Source organism: Pristis pectinata, chromosome 6 (assembly GCF_009764475.1).
Source record: "Pristis pectinata isolate sPriPec2 chromosome 6, sPriPec2.1.pri, whole genome shotgun sequence".
NCBI classification, from domain to species: Eukaryota; Metazoa; Chordata; class Chondrichthyes; order Rhinopristiformes; family Pristidae; genus Pristis; species Pristis pectinata.
The window spans coordinates 87490357-87505690 of NC_067410.1; positions in this window are offsets into that span (position 1 = coordinate 87490357).

Here is a 15334-nt window from a genome sequence, read left to right on the forward strand (position 1 = left end):
GCAAAGTTTCCCAAGCTACAGGACTACTTGAATGCATGAGCTGCAAGGGAGAAACATAGTGCTGGGAGTATGCCCCCACTTGGCTTTCATGGGCCTTCACCCTTCATATTTCTGTGGATGAGGTAGGGAGGTGAAGCCACCTTCTTTGCATTAGGAGTGTCTGGAGAGCTTCCTGATTGGTGGAGGAGGCAGGATATTGCTGTAAAAATAGCTGCCAGAAGTGACACTTGCAGCACTATGAAAGAAGAAATGTTATCACTTCACTCAACCTACCATGGTTAGACCTGTGGCTCATTGATGCAATCTTGAAATAGGTACCTCAACACCCATACCTGTGGGTATGCTTTGAAGATAAGATCCTATCCTCATTGGGGTTCAGGTCACTCATGCCGGCACACCAGTGATTTCATTAAGACCTTTTTCGTGTCTCCTCCCTTCATTGCAATGAATGGTTATTCTATGTGGTTGGTGTGATTAATGATGATTCACTTTTTTAAAATTCAATAGGGTAAGGCTCAATAATTAGGCACTATCTGATCCAGTTTCTAGGCAGCATCTATTCCAAATTCAAAATGACTTGCTATCATGCAAATTCATAATTATTTATTCAATGACTTTTCAAAAGGGAGGTTAATTCTCTGCTGCACACTGATTTATCAAATCTATAAAAGTGTTAAAAGCCTGCATAAAAGTGCATGCATTACATATAGGTTATGGCATATACTCTAACCTGCTAATGTGACAAAATCTTATTCATTAATATCAGCCAAACTATGAAGTACTGCTGTAAGCTTGGTAAATGATGATGAAAAATAAAATGAAAGGTATTCAGCAGATCTTTATTCACTATGTACATTACTGAAAGTTCTGCTCTCATTGTTTTTAGACATGTTTCAAACTGCATCTGTTATACAGTCATAGAGCACTACAGCACAGAAGCAGGCCCTTTAGCCCATCTAGTCCATGGTGACCTGACCTTCTGCCTAGTCACATCTACCTGCACCCAGACCATATCCCTCCAAACCCCTCCCATCCATGTACCTATCCAAACTTCTCTTAAATGTTACAATTGAACCCGCATCCACCACTTCCGCTGACAGCTCGTTCCGCACTTGCACCACCCTCTGAGTGAAGAAGTTCCCCCTCAGATTCCCCTTAAATATTTCACCTTTCACCCTAAACCTATGACTCTACTTCTAGTCTCACCCAACATGTGGGGGAAAAAGTCTGCATTCATTCACCCTATCTATACCCCTCATAATTTTGTATACCTCTCTATAAGATCTCCCCTCATTCTCTTGTGCTCTGGGGAATAAAGTCCTGACCTATTCAACCTTTCCCTATTACTCAGGTCCTCAAGTCCTGGCAAAATCCTTGTAAATATTCTCTGCACTCTTTCAAGCTTATTGATATCTTTCCTGTAGGTAGGTGACCAGAACTGCACACAATACAGAACTGCTCCAAATTTTGCCTCACCAACATCTTGTATAACTTCAACATAACATCTCAGCTCCTGTACTCAATGCCCTGATTTATGAAGGCCTAAGTGCAAAAGGCTCCCTTTACGGCCCTACCTACCTGTGGTGCCACTTTCAAAGAACTATGGATCTATATTCCCAGGTCCCTTTGTTCTACCTCACACCTCGGAGTCCTACTATTCACTGTGTAAGTTTTACCCTGCTTTATCCTCCCAAAGTGCAACACATCACACTTGTCTGCATTAAATTCCATCAGCCATTTTTCAGCCCATGTTCCTAACTGGTAAAGATCACGTTGCAAGCTTTGATAGCCTTCCTCACTGTCCACTACATCCTCAGTCTTGGTGTCATCTGCAAATTTGCTCACCCAGTTTACCACATTATCAGCGAAATCATTAATATAGATGATAAACAACGGACCCAGCACCAATCCCTGGGGCACACCACTATTCACAGGCCTCCAATCAGAGATACAACCATCTACTACCACTATCGGGCTTCACCTGCTAAGCTAATATTGAATCCAATTGGCTACTTCATCCTGAATGCCAAGCGACTTAACCTTCTGGATCAGCCTCCCATGTGGGACTTTGTCAAAAACCTTGCTAAAGTCCATGTCCACCACCTTTCCCTCATCAATCTTCTTGGTAACCTCTTTGAAGAACTCTATAAGATTGGTTAGACATGACCTACCTTGCACAAAGCCATGTTGACTATCCCTACTCAGGCCCTGTCTATCCAAATATTTATGTATGTATCCTGTCCCTTAGAATACCTTCCAATAATTTACCCACAACTTATGTCAGGCTCACTGGCCTATAATTTCCCAATTTATTCTTAGAGCCTTTCTTGAACAACAGAACAACATTAGCTATCCTCCAGTCCTCTGGCACCTCACCCGTGGCTAAGGATGTTTTAAATATCTCCGCCAGGGCCCCTGCAATTTCTGCACGAGCCTCCCACAGGGTCCGAAGGGACACCTTGTCTAGCCCTGGGGATTTATCCACCCTCATTCACCTCAAGACAGTCAGCATCTCCTCTTCCATAATCTGGATATAGTCCATGACCTCACTACTCTTTTGCCTCAGTTCTATAGTCTCTGTGTCTGTCTCCAGAGTAAGTACGGATGCAAAAAATTCCTTTAAGATCTCCCCCATCTCTTTCAGCTCCACGCATAGATGAACACGCTGATCTTCAAGAGGACCAATTTTGTCCTTGCTACCCTTTTGCTCTTAATATAGCTATAGAAGCCCTTGGGATTCTCTTTCATCCTGTCTGCCAGAGCAACCTTGTGTCCTCTTTTAGCCCTACTGATTTCTCTCTTAAGTGTTCTCCTGAATTTCTTATACTCAAGCACCTCATTTGATCCTAACTGCCCATACCTGATGTGTGCCTCCTTTTCCTTTACTACAGCCTCAATATCCCTCAATAACCTAAGTTCCCTAAACCTGTTAGCCTTGCCTTTTATTCTAACAGGAACATACAGATTCTGTACTCTCAGTATTTCACTTTTGAAAGCCTTCCACTTACCAGGAATCTCTGTGCCATAAAACAATCTATCCCAATCCACACCTGCCAGATCCCTTCTGATGCCATCAAAATTGGCCTTACTCCAATTTAGAATCTCAGCCCAAGGACCAATCCTACCCTTCTCCATAATTATCTTGAAACTAATGGAATATGATCACTCGATCCAAAGTGTTCCCCTACACACACTTCTGTCACCTGCCCTGTCTCATTCCCTAAGAGGAGATCCATTATCGTGCTCTCTCTAGTTGGGACCTCTACATATTGATTAAGGAAACTTTCCTGAACACATTTAACAAACTCTATCCCATCCAATCCCTTTACAATATGGGAGTCCCAGTCAATATGTAGAAAGTTAAAATCACCTACTATCACAATGTTGTTTTTCTTGCAACTGTCTGCTATCTCTCTACAAATTTGTTCCTCTAAGTCCACTGACTATTGGGAGGTCTATAATTTAGTCCCATTAATGAGGTCATCCCTTTCTTATTCCTTAGTTCCACCCAGATTGCCTCAGTAGATGAGCCCTCCAGTATGTCCTCTCTGAGGACTGCCGTGACATTTTCCCTGAAGAGTAATGCCCCCCTGCCCCTTTAATACCTCCCTCTCTATCATGTCTAAAACAACGGTACCCCAAAATATTGAGCTGCCAATCCTACCCCTCCTATAACCAAGTTTCACTAATGGCTACAACATCATAATTCTATGTGCCGATCCATGCTCTAAGTTCACCTGCCTTACCTACAATACTCCTTGCATTGAAATAGATGCATCTCAGAACTTAAGTCCCACCATGCTCATCAACTAGTTGATTTCTGTCTTTGGTTGTAGGCTTTACATCTACTTTCCCACAGCCACTCCAATTGCTGCCCTGCCCCTCTGGTTCCCACCCCCCTGCAACTCTAGTTTAAACCCCCCTGAGCAGTCCCATTAACGTGGGATGACCATGTTAATGGGACTAAGTTATAGACCCCACTGTGAAGATTAAATATTTTTAAATATCTTTTATTAAATTTGTTTTTCAAATGCAGTTCTAGTATTTCTAAATGCATCATCGGTGGCATATAACAAATGGAAACAGTGGAAAGGTGCTTCGACAGTGGGAAGGTACTGTCAGAAGGCGATCTTCAGATCCAGACATGTGGCCTTAGTTTCAGCCACCTGCAGTCTAGTCACTGCTCATGGCCCATTCCACCACACAAGAGGATGTCAAGGACCATAATGGTCACAAAAGCTAAGCACAAGTGTGGAGTGAGCATGGGGGGTGGGGGCAAACACAAAGCATTGGTCCAGATCCAGCAAGATCCAGTCCATTGTATTACTGGGAATTTACATAAGAACATAAGAAACAGATCAAGAGCAGCCCATTTGGCTTCATATGCTTGCTCCACCATTCAATTAGATCATGGTTAATCATTTACCTCAGTGACACATTCCTGCACTAATCCCACATTCCCTGATTCACTTAATATTTAAAAACCTACTGATGTCTGCCTGGAATATAATCAGTGACTGAGCCTCTGCAGTCCCTTGGGTGAGAACTCCAATGATTCACTACCCTGTGGGCAAAGAAATTTCTTCTTATCACAGTCCTGTGTGGCCAACCCCTTATTCTAAGACCATAACCCCAGGTTCTAGACACCACAAGGGAATCATCAATTTCAATATGATTACCTCTCGTTCTTCAAAATTCTAGAGAGTACAGACCCAGTCTGCTTAATTCCAACCCCCACCCCCTACCTGCCCCCAGTTAGAATAAACCATCTGAGCCAGGAACCTTTGAAGCATTCCCTAAGTCATAGGTATAACATTCTCTAAGTAGGGAGACCAGACCTATATACAATATTCCAAATGCAGCCTCATCAAGGACCTAGTATATAGTTAAATCAATACATCCCTGTTTTTCCACTTAGATTCTCTTCCAATAAAGGCCAAATCAATGTTTGCCTTCCTAATTGCTTGTTCTATCTGTATGCTGACTTTCAGTGATTCATATACAAGGACACCCACTGTAAAACTCTCATCCTCTACAACATACAGCACCATACTGTTTTTTTCGACCAAAGCCAGTAATTTAATAAATGATTTTCAGACACAAGTGTTGTGATTTTTTAAAAGTTTTGTGTAATTTGATTAAATGTTATAATAAATCAATCTGAATACACACCAGGACTGTGAATTTGTGTCCACATTTAGGGCAATTTACATCCTTGTAACAGAAATAAGTAACAGAAGCTGCTGGCTTTCTGAAAACCATGCCTTGCCTTGCCTAAAAAAAAGCTGCTCTTGGCTGTTGGTGAATGAACATCCCAACAGCTAAATGCTAGACAAAGCACTTCCTGTTCATTTTAGCACATTCTGTGACTCTTGATGAGCAAAGTCAGTGAAGGGTCTAGACCTAAAACATCAACTGTCCATTTCCCTGTACAGATGCTACCCGACCCAATGAGTTCATCCAGCAGCTCCTTTTTTTTTGCTCCAGATTCAAGCATCTGCACTCACTCCTGTCTCCTGATGTTATCCAGTCAGGTCTCCCAAAGGCAGTAGACTATAGCCCAGATTGATGTGCTTTATCAACTACTTTGTTAAGCTGTCCAAAGATATGGATGCATGCACCCTCATGCCTCTCTGTTTATGTCCCTGACTACGTTGAGTGTTCAGTTTAGCTTGGGTTGTTATATAATGTACCTCTTTCATGCATTGAATTTCATCTGTTCATTTGGTTCAGTTAATAAAAAATATAACAAAGGAGCACAAAATGAGATTTTTTTCATCACTTCCCTACAAACAGGATCATTCAGCACAAAGCTACTTTCTTCCACTCCATGATCTTAATACTGCATTGTTTGTGGTTAAACCAGTGAAATCATTTGCACTTTGACATTTTATTGGTGATTGCAAATGAACCCCCTTGAAGCACACCTGGTCAAAATATCATTGATTGTAGGGGGAGAGAACAGGTGCAGTATGGGGGTGGACAGTAAGCAATGGGGGTTGAACATGGATGCAAGCAACTCACAAAATACTACCGTTGTAGTTCCAAAGTTGTGCCAGTCTACCGCATATTACTCCTCTATCGCCCCTATGCTTGCTGGACTACATGGCTCCTAATTGAGCAAAGTCCTACTTTTAGAATTCTCAACTCCATTTTCAAATTTCTCAAAGGCCTCCTTTTCTCTGAAATGTCCTCCAACCCTTCAGGCATTCAAGATATCTGTGCTCTTCAGTTCTGGTCACTTGATCATCCCTAAAGTTGCTCCACAATTGGGAGATGTACCCCTTTACTGCTCTTTCTTCTATTAAGGCACTACTCAAAATTTAGCCCTTTGATCTTCTTAAGTGACTCGATAACATAATTTAATTTGATAATAATTTGATTTGAATTGCATTGGAATATTTAGCTTCCTTAAAGGAGCTTGCTGAGTACACGTTATTGTCGTTACGCAATGCAACATTTTGTACTGATCTCTTGTAACACAAGCCTTGATACGACAGAACAGTCGGCAGTTCTGTGGAGAAGGCCCAGCCAACAACATTGCATTATCTTCCTGGCTTCCACATATACACATTACAAAATGGAAGGCAGGAATGCACAAGAAGTCAGATGCCTCTGGCTCTGCTGGTGCACTGAGTCTGGAGACAGAATCCTTTCATCCCTACTGAGGGGGGGTCAAATGCACTTCATATCTGCCTCCTCAGCTCTGTAGTTGTTTTGTGTTTCATGACCTGATTCATTGAAAAGACAAGTAAAGATAAGTGGTTTGATTTTATTTAATTTACTTATTTTTAATATTTTAATAAAAATGTATAATAATTGAAACTGTTTCTATTATTTTTTAAATTTTTTTAGTACATAACTTTTAACATTACTTAACTGTTTTTTGCTTTCTAAATGCTGTTGTTTATCAGAAACATTTAGAAATCATTGTAAGGCCTTTGATAGCAGTGAGTTGTCAAAAGCCATTCAAACTCCACAGGGGTAAAGCCTCAGAGTGCACCACCTGAGGCACAGTCAACACTTGTGCTCTGTAGGATGGACACAATGGGCAAATTGGGACTGAATTTGTGCTGTGTGGCTCCAAAAAGTTAGATAGCACAGGGAGAGTGGATGCAAGGCTATTTACTTGGCGAGTTTTCTTTGGCACATGGATGCTAACAGTGGCTTTCTGGTGCTCTTATAATCTGTAGTTAATGACTGAAGAATAAACAGAATTGTGTATGTACAGGAAAGAATTGTTTCCATTAGCAACCATCAGCCACTACAAATGCTCTTACATTTTACTACTTTCGGGCTGATTCTCTTACTTTCCTGCAAGAAATCATTTTCCTGAATAAAAATAATTACCACAGCAAACTAACTTTACTGCAAAATTCTGTTGTCTGCTGTCATAATAAAGATGAAACTTAAATAGTTGTGAAATAAATCAGCTTTCTTGTTATTTTGAGTTGCAATCTGAGGTTAAATTGTACTATTCTTTATGGCTTCTCCTAGCTGCCTGGTAGGAGATCTTTACATTAGAACATAGTTTTTGTTTTAAATTGTATCATTCATGCAAATTATAGGCATGTCGTATTCGCAAGGACTGACCCCCCTGATAGCTCTGCATGTTTGTCTAGTGTCAGTTTGACACAGTGATAATGTTCTTATTTCTGAATCAATAAATAGTGAGTATAAACCTCATGGTTTGCCTCACATATATAATCTACATTGAATTAATGAGAGGATGTAGGAACATAGGAACAGGACTCAGCCACCTAATCTCATGAATCTGTTCAACTATTCAATGAGGTCATGGCAAGTTTGTGACCCAGCTCCATACATTAACTTTGATATTTAACAAGAAGCAATCACTTTTAGAATAAAGTTATTAATTGACTCAGCATCAACTGTAATTTATAGAGGAAAATTCTAAACTTCTATTACATTTGTATTGAGAAGATTTTCCTAATTTCTGAAACATTTGCTTCCAATGTTAAGCTCTGTTCTGTCACCCTTGGCTGCCCAACCAATGGAAATGGTTTCTAACAACAAAGCTCATTAGTTCCTCTTAATATCTTGAAAACTTTTGTCAAATGACCTTTTAAACTTCTAAATTTCATGGGTTAAAATCTTAATTTGTGAAATCTGTTCTCATAATTCAGTCTTTGCAGTCCATTAGCATTTAGATAATTTACCTCCAAGGTCCTTCCAGAAAGTCCCATATTATCAGCTGGGAAGCCTACTATACACCATCTGCCCACAGATCCAGTCAAAGAAAGGAAAGGAACATAAAAATATATTCTCTGTGCTGAATTTTTATGACAGGATTGTGTATTTACTGTAGTCTGCTTCTGAAATTTGATTACATTGAATGTAATTGAATTTCAACAGTAAAATACAATATGCACCTATTACTTCCTTCAGCAATTAGCACATACAGTATTTAGTGAATACCACAAGCTTTTATCTGTGAAGGAATATGGACACTGATTTTCTGTGGATAACAAAAAGTGTGGATACAGCTAAGGTTGCCAGCAATGACCCCAAGGTTGCAATGACATACAGCGGTCAACTCTTCCATTTGTATTTTTCAATTTGTCGACACAAGCGCAGTTTGTTTTTGATTTACTGCATCCATACAGGGAGAAGGTTGACTGGATTCCAACTTCTCTGACCACCCTGGCAGCTGGTAGCCAGTGGCTATCACTGAAACAATAAACAGCAGAGTTGCCAGCAAAACTACCAACATTCCTGAACCCAGCTGCAAACCTATCCACATTCCCAACCTCTGCAATTCCCGATCCCAAGCCCAGCACTAACCACACACCCGGCCCATAATCTGAACCCTCAGTTCCAGCCACAATACTAGCCATATATCAACCTCACTGCTATTTTAAATTGATTACTAAAACACTGGTGATTACGGGATTTGGAGAGTCACATACATAGAAATAGCCTGCAAGTCAGATGTAATTTTACATATTTGTGAAGAATAAATTACAAAGAACAAATATAAACATTTGGCTCAGGTTCCTGGCCCTGGCTCCAGACACACACTTATTACTGATATTTTGCTACTTTCCAGCACAAGACATCAAATTCAATCCATCTCAAGGCAAACAGGATTCATCCCACACCACACGAAAGGGGTGTGGAGGTACACATGATGTTTACTGACATTTCCAGTGATATATGGCCGACCTCGATAGCATGCAGGTCCGTGGATAGCAAGTCAGTGGAAAGTGAGGATGAGATGTAAAGAAATGAGGACTGATTTCTATCCCATACATCTACCATCCCCACCCTCACAACCTAAACCCTGGTCTCTTCCCCCACTGCCCATGATTTACCCTTCAAAGAATCCTTCAAAGCAGATTAAGTATTCACTTATTTGTTGATTATGGGACTATTTTGTGCACAGATTAGTTGCTACATTTGCCTAGATAACAACAGTGACTCCATTTCAATGTAACATAATTAACTGTGAAGCACTTTGGGGCACAAAATTTGTGGAAAAACACTAAAGAAAAGCACATTTATTTTCTCTAGCGACAAGTTTTCAGTTTCAATCTAGAATTTGTGATTAATAGATTATTCTCATCTTGGAGAAAAGTGAAATCATTGGCTAAAGCAACTTTGTGTTATTGAGGGAAAAAATTCAGTCATTGTTCTTATCTTTAACAGTTGCATGTTAGATAGTTAGCTGAGGATGGGACTGGTTCTGGCTATGATGCTGTTGTGATTGATTAACCTGATGATTTTCGTTGTCAGCTTTCACTCTTGGAAACATGACAGACTTTCTGCACCAACTCCAGGAAGAAACCAGGCTGAAAACTAAATATATAACAAATGTCGACATAACTCTGTAATAATGCTTGATAGCATGGAATTCTCTTAAATGTGTATCCATCTCCTAAATATAAATATTTTCTTAATTTGGTATAGAAAGCAACAGAAAGTGAAAAAAAATTAATCAGCTTTTGAATAGGCAATATTTTGTACAGATCATGCCAGGAAATACTGCTGCTTTCATAATCACACATCCAATCTGTGAAAAGTTCCACAAATTTGCATTAAATATTTGTTGCATATTTAAATTAGTGTTATCACTTTCAAGAAGTTGAAAACAATCTGCATATTAATGTTATACATTAATTTGGGGTTGTCTTCAATAAAGCGGCCTTGGCTAATTATTGACTTCCACTAGGACATTTTGTTTAAGGATCACAGATGGGTAAATTGCATGGGTCCTTGGTACTGTTTGGCCTTTTCAGCTTTTGTTTATTCAGATGGAGGTATCCCACAGGCCTGGGTGGGTCTCACTGTAATCAACTCCTTGTAGGTTTCAGAGACGATAATGTAGATTTGAGGAGATTTGAACCAAAGCGCTGAATTGTGACAGAGGGTGATTGATCAGGTTCCTTTGGTGATGTGTGTTGTAAACTTGCTGGGTTGAGAATTTAACACAGTATGTTGCGTTCACTCCCAGACCTTAAATCCTCGTTGTCAAGGTAATGAAGTCTGGACAATTGTGTAACAATTGTAGATGAGTACAACAGAAATAAAAGTAGAAAAAATGAAAGCAGTTCAACTTCAAAGACCACTGACAGACTATTTTCATTATATAATAAATCTCAGCTGCAGGCATTTATGGAGCAAATATGCTTTGTTACATCATATTCTAGTATTACCCTTTCATGCTACAGTAATAATAAATATATCAGAAAATCATTGAATTAAGGGGCAGAAGTGAAAATATGACCACTGAGTTGAAAACTTGATTCAAGTTTCAATTACTTTTAATTAATTCAATATGTAAAGAAATGCTTGCATCAGAAACAGTTAGCAAGCATTCTGGAAATTGCAGATACTTTCGAAGTTTAAATAAAAGATCTTCCTGGTTTTGGTGTTACTATAACATTTATTGAACCCTTTACATGTGTTGTGGTCAAATACAAGTCACAACCCACAAAACAGAAGCATGCCCGCTAACTAAACTAGTGAGATGCATATGTACTTGCACGCTGGTGTTGACAATGCTATCAAACAGCTGTGATTAAAAACCAAGTCTGCACAAACTAAATATAAACAATGCTTCTCAAATCTTGGAAGGTCAACTCCCCAGTCACCATGACAGGTAGAATTGGCATAAAACTCCCAAGTAAGACTGAGACTGCCATTAGCTCTCAACCCCTATTTGCTGTGTGCATTCCCCTTATGATAGTCATTCAGTAATAACACAGTTTAAATATTCTAACCTCGTGTGTTCAGCAAGGTACATTTTTAAGATTTCCACCTTAGTCATTAGACTATATATGACATTAGGCTATGTCATGTATAGCCTAATATAGCTGGGAATATGACATTTGGTTTCTCCCCCTGGAAAAATTGTCGATGCGAATCAGGAATACTTGGGACCCAAGTACCAATCCCTGTGGTATATCATTAACCACAGCCTGCCAACCTGCGAAGGATCAGTTCATTCTCACTCTTTACTTTCTGTACAATAACCAACTTTCAATCCATATCAGTACGTTACCCACAACTCTATGTGCTCTAACCTTGTTGACCACCCTTCTGTGGTACCTTATCAAAAGCTTTCTGACAATCCAAAAGCACCCCATCCATTCGTTCCTCCTTATCTTTCTTACTAATCGAAAACTGCAGTCAATTAATCAAACAATTTTTTTCCTTTTATAAATCCATGCTGACTCTTCTCAATCCTTTTATTGCGGGCTGACCCCAGAACACTCTACACAAAGATGCATTTCACTGTGTGTTTCGCGAGGTTATGATGCAGCTTTACAAAACTCTAGTTAGGCCACATTTAGAGTACTGTGTTCAGTTCTGGTCGCCTCATTATAGGAAGGATGTGGAGGCATTGGAGAGGGTGCAGAGGAGATTTACCAGGATGCTGCCTGGATTGGAGGGTATTGAATATGAGGAGAGGCTTAAGGTGCTAGGGCTTTATTCACTGGAAAGGAGGAGGATGAGAGGAGACATGATAGAGGTATATAAAATATTGAGAGGAATAGATAGAGTAGACAGTCAGCGCCTCCTTCCCAGGGCACCAATGCTCAAGACGAGAGGTCATGGCTTTAAGGTTATGGGTGGGAGGTTCAGGGGAGATGTCAGAGGGAGGTTTTTCACCCAGAGAGTGGTTGGTGCATGGAATGCACTGCCTGGGGTGGTGGTGGAGGCAGATACATTGAACAGGTTCAAGAGCTTGTTGGATAGGCATATGGAGGAACGTGAGATAGAGGGATATGCGGGAGGAAGGGGTTAGGTAGTGTGAGGGTGGTCTGATGGACGGCACGACACGGTGGGCCAAAGGGCCTGTTTTGTGCTGTATGGTTCTATGGTTCTATGGAACACGTGACTAATAAAGATATCTTACCTTATCATATTCTTTTCAGTGTTCTGTTATCACATGCTTCACTATAGACTCCAGCACTTTCCCCACCATTGATGTTAGGTTCACAAGTTATTAGTTTCCTCCCTTCTTTAATAATGGGGTCACATTTGCTATCCTCTGATTTACAAGCAAAATTCTGGATATATAGAATTTTGGAAGATGATAACCAAAGCGTGCACTATCTCTATAGCCACGTGTTTCAAAATTCTGAGATATGTGGATCATCAGGCCCTTAAGATTTATCAGCTCTTATTCTGGCCAGGTTCTCTATTACTCTTTTTTAACGAAGTCTTATTTCCTTCACACTAGACCCTTTCACCGGTGTTTCTGGTAGGTGTTTTGTGTCTTCTTTCTGAAAGCAGTAACAAAGTAGTTGTTTAGTTTGTCTACCATTTCCTTATTCCCCATGATACATTCCCCTGTTGTATCTGTAAGGGGAATGCCCTAAATGTGAAGATCTCTTAAAGAATGTTAGGCATAGAAATTCTTTCACAATGCACAAAGGCTTGTGCATGAGACAAAGGAATTCAATCAAAAATGTATGCAAATGGCTTAGTTGGTTTAATTATGAATACTTGCTGTGTACGTTAAAGTTTGTTCCAGGTCTTCCCTGCATATGACATACAAGCAGAGCAGTCCATTGGTGCAGAGTCATGTCAAATGGTCTACAGAGTATGTATTAATATCAATTGCACGAACTTCATTTGTGCATGCTGGGCCTGTGAATGGCAAGTATCACTGATACAGCAGAAGGCACTTATAAACAGCTGAATCTGATCAAACTGAAGGGAACCAATTCCACCTGATTAATGATCAGTGAATGAATCCTCCGACTGGTAGGGCCCTTCCAAGATTCTTAGTTACCAATTTGTTCCAAAGCTATTCTCCTTCACCGTACAATCCCTAAAGTCATGACTGTGCCCACAATTCCCCAACTCCAAGCTCCACCCCTTCCCTCTAATGCCTGAATATCCAATCTATTGTACACATGACTTCGGCCTCTTTGCACAGTAGAATATTGCCATGGGGTAGGGAAGAGGGGTTGTAAGGGGGTATCTACTTAAAAAAACAGGCATTGGACATCCATGCATCATCAACTTAAAGTGCATTTTGATGTGTAGAACATTTTCCAGCCCATAACCTTTTCAACCATCTACATATACTGGTTTCACAACTTAGTGCTTCAGGGCTTTTGTTTCTGCATGTTCTAAAATAAATATTCTCCCCTACAATCAATGCAGTTAACCTAGTTAAATACTACTTGCTAATTCACAGGAGAGCTTACTATAACAATAGTAGTATATTGATGTAGTGTCTTTATCATAGAAAGGTATCTTGAGATAACTTATAGCGAAAAAAAGGAAAGCCTTTTCAAGAGTAGTAAGGTTATAGTGATCATAAGAAATATGTGCATGCAAACACATCTACTTTTTTACTAAAAGAAATTGAGCATTAATCCACTATCACATGAAATGGCTGCAGCAAGTAACAGTGAAATAGTTATGGGAAGGCTTAATATTCAGATCCAGGAGAAAAATAGTAATGGAATATGGAAGCAAGATGCTAACAGGTATGTTTTAGGAAATGATAGGCCAAGTAGCTGATGGCTTCCTTTATGTGTGGTTGCATCAAGCTCTGCATGCAGAAACAACAAATATTATTAAGTGCTAAGATTCTCTCAGTCTCTGGTGTTGGGAAGGATGCACAGAACATTGCTTGCAGCTGGACCATGCCAGCTTGATGAACTATTACAAGTGCTCTTTGGGAAAAGCCCACACCTCTCCTTCCTAGAACATTTTATCCAGAAGAACACATCTGACCACATGTCATTCAGGCTGTGGTCATCACAGAATTTCCTCAAAGCCCCTCAGGAAAAGGAGATAATGAATCTTGTTGGATGGTTCGCTGAGAAGATTGTCAAAGTCATTTGGCAGAATGCTTCATGGACAGAACTTCCAAATAAACACCAAGGTTTTGCTTGGTTTATGCTGAGCTGGATCCACCTTGTCCAATTTCAGTGGTCTTTGTTGAGGTCTGCAGGACTCAGTGTTCTACAGTCTCTTCCCGGGGACACCCACTGAAACAAATAACAACTGCTACTGGGAGACTATCAATTTACTTTGCTCAAAATTCCCTCATCTTCCAGTTCAACATCTGTCTATGTCTGAATGCAACTGGCTGGTCTCTAAGGTCCAGTATTGCATGTTGAAAGACAAACTGAAGCTTGATGTGACCACTGCAAAGGCTTTATAGGGAAAGATCATAGTCTGAGGCCCCCCCACCCTACCAATGCACACTGAGCAGCTGGAACCTATATAATAACCCCTCAGGCTATTTTCTCAAAGAATATATGTAAATAAAAAGTGATGTAATGTAAATGGAATAATATGACAGACTAAAAATGGTGACGTGAATGTTCTGTGTTACTGTATAAGCATTTTGTTACTTTTATGAATCAGGGAATATTTTGGAGTAAAAGTGACATATTGAGTATAGAAACTGACATTGGACTGAAGGCATTGCAATGCTATTGGCTTTTGTGTAAGAATAAACAATCAAAATTACAAGTCCTTTCCTATTAAATTAAAGATTTTAGTATTAAAATTATATTTTAATAATATTATTTAATGTATGTAAGGAGGACACATAAACAGTACTAGTTAGAGGGTAACTGAGAAAAAAATGAAATAAATAGTAAATGGGTGCGACTTAAATACTAAAGAAAGGCTGCCATGGGTACGGCATCGGAAAGTCAATTGACATGTACCAGAACAGATTTATAGCCAAGGTCTTTTCTACAGGGATTAAAGGCTAGTGGGGCAGCAAGACGATGATAACATGGCCTAATGTGTGAATATTTTTATTTAGATGCGCTGGTGTGCTATTTTCTATCTGCCTTTGAAGTTTTACAAGTCTAAAAACCAATTTTATTTA